This window comes from Etheostoma cragini, chromosome 11, assembly GCF_013103735.1.
Source record: "Etheostoma cragini isolate CJK2018 chromosome 11, CSU_Ecrag_1.0, whole genome shotgun sequence".
NCBI classification, from domain to species: Eukaryota; Metazoa; Chordata; class Actinopteri; order Perciformes; family Percidae; genus Etheostoma; species Etheostoma cragini.
This window is the reverse complement of record NC_048417.1, coordinates 5,211,260-5,220,855: the sequence shown is the minus strand read 5'-3', so window position 1 is coordinate 5,220,855 and position 9,596 is coordinate 5,211,260. Positions and strand designations below refer to the sequence as shown.

Here is a 9,596-nt window from a genome sequence, read left to right as displayed (position 1 = left end):
TTAAATAAGACACCCCAAAATTAATGAAAGTAGAGATTTGTACTTGCCAAAGAGCGTTGTGTGGAATCAATCATGTTAATTTGGGTAGTTAAAAAGAACATTGATATGGGAAAGCGGGTCAATTTGACCCGAGGACAACATGACTGAGCCTCTGACATGGACGATCACAGAGAGAGAAGGTGGATTTCACAAGCATGTTTAAGGCTTAACATGGAATGACTACACGATAAAAACCTCAGTACTCAAAACATTTCATTACAACAAATACTGCATTTATCAAAATCTAACAAAGTCAGATTTATGCGTATAGTTTCAATAAATCCTAAAGGTGATGGAAGAGGTTGAGGTCAGGGCTCTGTGAAGACCAGTGAAGTTTGTTCACATTAAAATGTCATCATGTTGAAAAGGAAACTTAAGTAGAAAACGCAGTTTCAATTTCATATAAAACCTGTAGCATTAAGCCCAAACATGGACTGGTGTCCAGTAGAGATGGTCCGGCACCATTTTTTTGCTTCCCCATACCGTATCGAGGCGATACCAATACTGGTCTCGGAACATCTCTAGTGTCCGGATACTTTGGGCCATATAGTAATTCTACAAGCAACAAGTCCCAAGAAGAAAAGTTTTACCAGTATCCAGATATTTGTAATCCAAAACAATGTCTCTGTCCCTCACACATACACATTATTAAAATTAGACCTCAGATTTATGCCACTCCTCCTATTGCTGCTTCAGTAAATATGAAAACGAGTGACTCTCACACACACATACACACACAGTGAAAAACAAGAGCAGCTGGAGCTTTACAGCGCTGCGCTCATTCACATCTGCACCTTGCCTCTTTTGTGCCACACTCATTAACTTGTTATCGGCACTGGAACAAATCCAACAGAAGCCAAGTCTTCACAGAGAGAAAGCTGTGACCCATCGGGTCTTGCTCTTTCACACAGTCTCGGCTGTCTGCGTGACCCTCTACAGACATGACGAATCTTTGATGAAGGGGGGACAGCTGCTGTAATCAGGGAAGCATTACTGACAAGCTTATTTCACACTAGTTCCAGGAGATCTTCCACAAAGAATACATTCAGTGACCTGCTATCTCGGATGGATAAAGACCGGACAGAAAGGAGGAGGCCGCTCTTTATCAAGACAACCTGCTGCAGGCAAGTCAAATCCAAGACTTCAAGGTCTGTATCGGAGAAAATATGCAGAACAGCAGGAAAAAAACATCAATATTACTGGACTACTGGACTTTCTGAGCTATTGCAAAAAGTAGAATATGGATTCTTTATGGAGGTTTTTGTCAACTGAGTAGAGCCCTTCACGTCTACACACAAAGCTCGTCATGTTGGATCCGCATGTTACTACAGTAGCCCAGAATGGACAAACTGGTTTGCTATATCTTAAATCTTTTGGAAAAAAGCAACAACGTAATGGCAGTTACTTTTCTGATAACTGCCTTTACATTTTACTTTATAAAAACATCAAATGGAAACACAATGAAGACAGAATTAAGATCTAACAGAGGAGTGAAGACTGAGAAGAAAATGGGTCACAAACTAATGAAATCACTGTGTCTGTCTAGGAGTGGCTCCTTCTTCAGTCCAACATGCAACAATCATAATCTGCTGCTACTCAACCTCAGACACTAAGAGGAAGAAAAACAAAGCCAAGTATTTCAAGTTAAGCCAGATCCTCAAAGAAGTCACAGAAGTCAACAGGAATAGGTTAAATCGTCAACCTAGTGGTCATGGTTGTGCAACATTCTGTCTGGACTCACATACATGTAAAACATGTCTCCCGTATTGGATAGGCAGTTTTTGGTACATTTTTTAAAAGGTGGAAAACTGGGACTGATCAAATTAGATCAAAGAGTCTGTAGCACCACTCCCAAAACCTCGGGTAAGGGAGGCCGACATGACAAGTGCCATGTGGCTGAGTCATGGTACCAACCCTTGGAATGTGTCCCTAAATGACACCGCTGCTTGGGCATTCAGAGGTGTGAGAAGTGTTTAGGGAGGATAAAAGTGCAAGTGCAGCTGCTTTGACATGGGCTCATTATTCGACATGTCCGGACGAGCTGCTGAAAGGTCTGCTGTCTACAAACCCTTTGGCTCACTGTGTTTGGTGTGTGAGATTATGCATGTCTGTGTATATTGTTTCACAGCTCTTTAGTTCGGGAAGGAGTGGCCTGCTTGTCTGTTGTCTGCTACTTTAAAGCTGCGCGCACGCACACACGCACGCACGCACGCACGTTTTAGGCACGTCAATGATATAGCAGGACAAAAAACAATCAATCTGAATTTGATATGTTAGTAACAGGGCTAAAAGGACTTGCACTGATGCAACTGGTCCATGTTTGAGGGATTCAAAAAGCCACAAACTCTAAATCCTCTCATCTGCAAGGAAACATTTTACTATAACAGAATAATGCCCCAAATAAGAGGTAAAAGATCTTTCCATGTGAAAGCCGTTTGAGTGTGCTGGCTTAGGTTGTATAATTGCATGTGTTAAAGTTGTCCTCCCCTTGGTAAATTACGGTCAGGTACTGCCTCTTTACTTAGTTGCGGATAGCCTTTTTTAACTGGAATCCTGACAGAAGGAAGACCAGGACTTAGCACTACACAAGCCCACATTCAATCCCTAACAACATGCCTTAAAACAGATGTTTGGAGCAAGTGCACAAGCTCTTCATCCCGCCATTCCATTTTAATGTTGAGCTGCTAAGTCGTTCCATTTCTTTTGTCTGTGCCATTCGGATTTGCTGGCCAACAGTGAGATTTAATACTGCTCATGATGAACACAGCTGTGGCAGAGGAGGAGATAAGGAATGTCTTCAGATACTTCGGAGCAGTGACCTTGCTCTTTTAAGTCGCAACCTTTCCATGACGTTTCTCTAGACATTTAGTCAGCCCAAACAAGCAGCCTAGTTGAGGCAAAATAACAGAGGATAGAGCTGTTAGGACAAATATGTCCTGAATCATGCATCCTTTTGTTAACCATCCATTCCAGAATACAGATTTATGTGACAATGCAGACAGTTCAAGCATTCGGTTAACTCCATTAGCCATCAGATCAGTAGTGGTAAGAGGGAAATGGAAGCAAATTTACGAAAAACAAAAGAAATGCAAGGCAACCTTTGGGACTGTAGGCATGCATGTTTAAGAGCAGAATTACGTTTGTGTGCAAGGGAGGACAGAACCTTGAGTGTAACAGATGAGCATTCAAGAGGCTTTGTGTAACTACATTTTAGATGATCTTAGGCCCTCAGAATTTGTCAAACAGCTCGTATAATGATCAGGGTTCACTCTCAAAAATCAGATTCAGCTTTTAGGAATCTTCGCATGTACCCCTCAAATGTCGACTTACAAACTGCTGCATGTCGTTCCCCCTCTCTCTTCCCCCTTCATGTCTTCAGCTGTCCTGTACAATAAATGCCCGAAATGCCCAAAAAGTAACCTTTAAGAATTTATACAGTGCTCTCTCAAAGCTTTTGTCGTCAACATACTTGCACACTCGACGCAAGAGAATGAGCAAACCAAAGCAGGAAACCTGGAGCATGACTACTGCTCCAGCACCTCCTAGCCGTTCTTAACGATACAACACTGACTTATTAAAGACCACATTAAAGAATGAATGAGGCTAGGTTCTCGTTTACTTGAAAGAAAAAGTGGGCAAAAATGTCTCCTCTGATCTGAGATTACGTCCTTTACATCTCCAGGTAGTGAAGCTTTCGCCTGCTGAAAATGTAATATTTGAATTATGGGTTGCCTTTAAAAAGGCACAATTATGGGATCAAGAATATATTTTTTACTAAACCAAGACAGCACTAGATATGGTACAGAGACAGCCTGTTCAAAATGCATTCCCAAAATTTATGCCTGGAGACATGCTGGACTTCAGATCACATTTAAATCAGGCTTATGTAAATATTTGGAGATTATATGAAAAGGAAATGAGCTGATGGGTTATTTTTAGAAGGATAGGCTGTTGCACCATACAAATGTACCAGACAGTGAGAGCTCGGGTTTTAAAAACGAACGGGGGCTAAAAACTAATGCAGCCCTTTTTATGAAAGCCGTCTAAATAAACAAAATGTCCCCAGAGCAAATTATATCTGACATCTGGAAGCAACAGAGATGAGAGCATATCCAAATATTTCCCATCTGCAGTAACAGTGTACAAAGAAGCGTTTGACCCATTATTCACTCTCTTCCATGTGTAAAAGAAAAAGGTTGCGCCCAGATATCAGTTGGTAGAGCGGGCGCTCATATATAGAGGTTTACTCCACAACACAGTGGGTTCAACTCTGACTTACAACCCTTTGCTGCATGTAAAAATATAGGCCATAAATGCCCCAAAAATGTATCTTTTTAATTAGCTTTAAAAAAAAAAAAAAAAAAAAAAAAAAGACTGGACACAGATGTAAAATCTGTCAAATATCTACAAACCTGATCTTAGCTATTTTAGAGCAGCAGAGCAAGATGGTTGGCCTTGTAAGTCAGTTATTACCTCTGCTTTTGTATTAAAACCTACAATTACAACACACTGTGTATTAGGCTTCTTTCTGATTTGAAGGTATGATGCATACAATTAGTTTTGCACTGAGCCAAGATTCTGTATCTAGTCTGGAGGAATCACCTAGAGTAATCATCTAGAGTTTGAGGCACTGAACTCAGCAACCCTCATTAAGAATGCAGTTTCGGACATGATGTGGCGGCATGCACAGGGTCTGGATGGAGGGGCCGACATGCTCCCTCTCCTCCCGTCTGTTGACGCAACGAGAGAAGCAGTCACTTCCTGCAGTCGCTGTCAAAGTGCTGCCTGTGTCCCAGAGGTTGGTATGCGTTTGTGTGTGTATGGAACGAAAACCCTCTAACCTCTTTCATCTCCAGTTGCAGTCTGAAGCATTGCCCTATTTCTGCTCTCAGCTGAGCCTGATGAAAAGCTACACTGAATATTTGCAATACTTGTGGTGCACCCTGGTTCGCCTGTAGGGAGTGCAGGCTCTATTTTCCTGTGGGAAATCCTGCAGTACTTTATTTGCATACCTGCATATTATCTTTAAGACAATGTTTCTACATAAATAAAAATGATCCTGCCCACACCCACCAGAGAGGTGACACTGTATATGTTTGTAGTGGCAGGTGACAGCTTAACAAGGCTCCTCTTTTCAATGGGCTGTTTCTCCAGTAATGGATGGGTAGAGAGAGAGAGAGAGAGAGAGAGAGAATTCATCCCAAGGAAAATTGTAGGCATCTAGCGGCTTAGACAACCATAACACAACACACACACCACACACACACACCACACCCACACACACACACCCACGTAAAAACACTCACAGAAAGTTAAAGGTGCTAAGGTAGACTGTGTCCAATGGTGGTAGTGCAAAAGAGGACATTGTAGGGATTGATCCGTGCAATGGCTTATTATTAAATACTGACCATGAAAAGACAAGAATTTAAACCTAATAGAATTAGAATTGTTTGTTTTTTATAAAACAAGGCTGCAAATAATTATTATTTTCCCTATCAATTAATCTGGCCATTACTTTTGGGGGATTTTGTGTTTGGTCTATAAAATCTAGAGCAAACTTAAGTTCACAACAGTCCAAAGTTCTAACATTATACATATTTCTTCATCATAAAAACCTTAAACCAATTAATTGCTTATTGAAGTAGTCCGATTCGTTTTTTCGGGCACTTTAGGCCTTTATTTCCATAGGACAGATTAAGACATGAAAGGGGGGAGAGACGGGGGGGAGAGAGGGGGGAATGACATGCAGTAAAGGGCCTCAAGTCGGAGTTGAACCCGCGGCTGCTGCATCGAAGTGTAAACCTCTTTATATGGGCTCCCACTCTAACATCTGCGCAAACCTGGCCACACTCGTTTTCCTACTTTTTTTCTGCAGTGAAACTATATCCAACTGGAATTTATTGTAGTATAATTCAACACCACACCACAGTGTTGGTCTTTGTGACAGGCAAGACTTTAAAGTAGTATAAACAGCCACCCCTGTGTACTCTAAAAAAGGTACTTAAATGTGCCACGATACACAACTTAAGCACTTCAACTTTCCAGCTAATAATACCATAGCCAGCAAATGTGGTGTTGCTTCTTTGTCTGCCTTCATTAAAAAAATTAAAAAAAAGTCAAATGACAGAGTGCATTGTGCAATAATTTCAGAGAAGTTTTGACGAGACAAATCTATCATAGCATGCAGGCCCTCCCTGACCCTGGGAAGGAACTCCGAATGTGACTACAGGACTTTAAATGAGAGCTCCAGCAGCAGAACAATATCACCAAAAACCACTTCACCTAATTACACAGGAGGTTGAGGGGTAAGATTACTGTTTGGTCACAAACTCAGACTGGCTTAAGAGTCCATTTCTTTTTTTTGTGTGCTTGAGGGGAAAACATACAGAGAGAAATTAAACACAAGCGTTACATTCAAAACTCGGTTTGCATGGTGCCAAATTGAAGAGCTGGTTTGTTTGGACTTATTTACTTTCAATACATTTAGGTACCAATCACCATCAGCCACCTCATCTTTTGGCCGCCATTCTTTGCAAATCTCAGCTACCAACGACTGGCATGAATTACAAAAAAAACCCTTAAAACTTGAAACACTTATCCCCTCCATGCCTTTAAAAGTGTCTGAGGGCCTGTCCAATCATTAAATGTCTTAACTCTCTTCCGTCGTTCACGCAGTACTGCACACTCACTTTTTTGTCTGTTATTTGTGATTGCATAATGGCATATTGTCACTTGCACTGTTGTCATAGTGTTTAATGTTCTTTTGCACTACTCCATCTGCATAAACTGTATAAAGACTCTGTATTACACTCAGTATTTTTACTTTGAATATTGTATTGCGTTACTGGCATACTACTTAGATGTTGCTCAAAACTGTTTATTGACCCTTTATTAGATCAGAATCTTTGGTGGTTTCTTTACTGTACTCTTTCAACGTGCAATGAATTCTTAATCTACATACATACATACATACATACACAGACACAAATTACTCTTAACTGTTTTATTTATTTATGCTAAATATCTTTTTACAGCTGAAAGTTTGTTGTTGTTTTTATACTTTTTTTGTTTCTATATTGTATTTTTCTTTTATACCTCCTTCTCTATTCTAATGTCTTGCAAACGGCTGGAAATTCAATTTCCTTGGGGGAGGCATCTCAAAAGGATGTATAAAAGAGAAGTCTAAGTCTTTTTTAGGTTCATATTTTGAGTATATATGTGTAACTTTGTTGTCTCGTTTGTTGTCTCGTTCTACGTTTATGCTTTACCTGGCCAGGTCCTCGATGCAAATGAGAATTTGTTCTCAATCAGCCTACCCGTTTAAATAAATGTTAAATTATTTTTCTTTTTTTAATCCAATACAGGCACACAAGCGCACACTTAATTGTAACTTCAGGTTGCTAAGACTGGCAGAGAGAATCCTGCACATTGAGGTCATTTCAGTCTCTCAACCGCTTCGACACGTCAGCAAAGCTCTCCCTGCCAGACTGGCTGAAAAAACAGAGCTGGAAACAGAAGTGATGCTTTCAAAAAAAGACAGTAAGAACAACCACAAAAACAGCCAGCTGAGAAACCAATGCACTGTAAGCCCTGTAAAACTCTGGAGTGACAGTAAACAAGAGGGAGTCAGCCAGCGAACTGCTGATGAGGAACAAGTTGTTTATTCCCCCCCACAGAAACCTCACAGACAGGACAAAGAAATAACATGAAAAATCAGTTCCTGTGTCTCAACAGCTGATAACATGTTTATTAAATCTCCGCACGCAGAGAAGGTTCTGCAGGTCTACTCGAGGACACGCTGACAGTTTCAACGCTGCCAGTCACGTTGTCTGTCACTCATGAGGAATGATTACTAATCCTCCTTCAGGGCTGGAAAACACACTGTTCTGATAAGATAAAAAGGGAGACACAACACACAGAGGCTCTTCTGTCTGCGTCTCCAAATGCTGAGCTACTGAAGCTTTGCTGCCCAGGAGGGAAAATAAGCAAACCTGGATGGATCAGGGGAACAGTAGCAAATGCCAATATCAATTGCCCATTTGGCCAAACTAAATACTTCTTAAGGAAGAGATCCTTTATTTATTCCGAAGGAAATTAAGGTGTCTAATAGCTTATACCCAACATATATACACATATGTACACAGAAATCTTCGCACACATATTACAAAAAAAACTAAGAAAGATATCAATTGTGTGCTCTTACAGTAAAGTTTGATTGTAGCATGTTTCAAAGGAGCGGTGTGGAAAAAATGCAGAAAGGTGCGATCGTACCATTGTGCACATTCTATATCTATTCAGCAGGCAACCCAATACTAAAGAGGAACTGAATTTCAAGAGGCACGTACAAATTGAACCCAGACGTGGATTTTAGTTATATGTTGTGAAATTAAAGAAGGCTGACGATTCATCGGCAAAATCCAGATAGTATTGTTAGTTTTTCATAACGGGAGCACAGAGCAGCGACACTCTGCTATTACTGCCGCAGCCAGAAACTCAGTGCAACACGTAAGAGCAGTGATAACGGGGATCTTTCTGTGGGGTAAACTGATAGGACTGACTGTGATTCAGTTCATCGTCACCTGGCCCCTATTGCAACCATACGTCCCCCCCGAGGGCAACTGTTAAATGTGCTTTATAAATACATTTGGATTGGATTTAGGAGTTCATGACCAGCACTGACAATCCTTTACTGGACAGGAGCCTTATAATACAATCTGAGGCAAAAGTGGACTCTTAAAATTATTGTACACAAATCTGGGGTTGATGAGATGACCGACTCCCCAGCTTGTGTGGGTTATGAAGCTTGAGCCTTTTTTGGCTTATAGGTGGCTCACAGTGAGAAACGTTGACTAGAATGAATAGGGAGCCATCTTGGAACAGAGTATCCAGGCCCCTGCCTGTAACACATCCATGCATATGTCCAGTACTTCTGTGCAGCACCTCCGCATGTTGCCCGTTCACTACAGCCCGACCGATATTGTAGGCTAATATTAGGCATTTCCACATCTATTGGTATTTATAATGGCCGATTTTTTGCACAGTTTGTCCACCAGAGGGTGCTCTACAACGTCCCTGCTAGCCGTTTTTTTGGTTCAAGGATTTTAAGTTTCATATTTTAATTTTTTTTTATTTTTTTTTATTTTATCAGAACTTTAATATATTTCAATGTTCCTCTGTTGTGTTGTGACAATAAAACAAATTCTCGTATTATTTTAGTGAGAACTCATAAACTACAAATAACTAATGTTTGGGAAATCTGTTATTTTTTTAAACAAAATCTAGAAATGAGTTACAAAACTATGTATGTATGTATGTATATATATATATATATATATATACACACATATATATATATATATATATACACACATATATATATATATACACACATATATATATATATATATACACACATATATATATATACACACATATATATATATATATATATACACATATATATATATATATACACACATATATATATATATATACATACACATATATATATATACATACACATATATATATATATATACACACACACACATATATAT

General features: G+C 39.9%; 1 protein-coding gene across 1 annotated transcript in view; it reads right to left on the bottom strand.

The window, feature by feature from the left end:
* The window catches only part of itgb5 (integrin, beta 5), a 53,116-nt gene that overhangs the window by 9,101 nt on the left and 34,419 nt on the right, over positions 1-9,596 (bottom strand). The gene's annotated exons all lie outside the window — the stretch shown is intronic.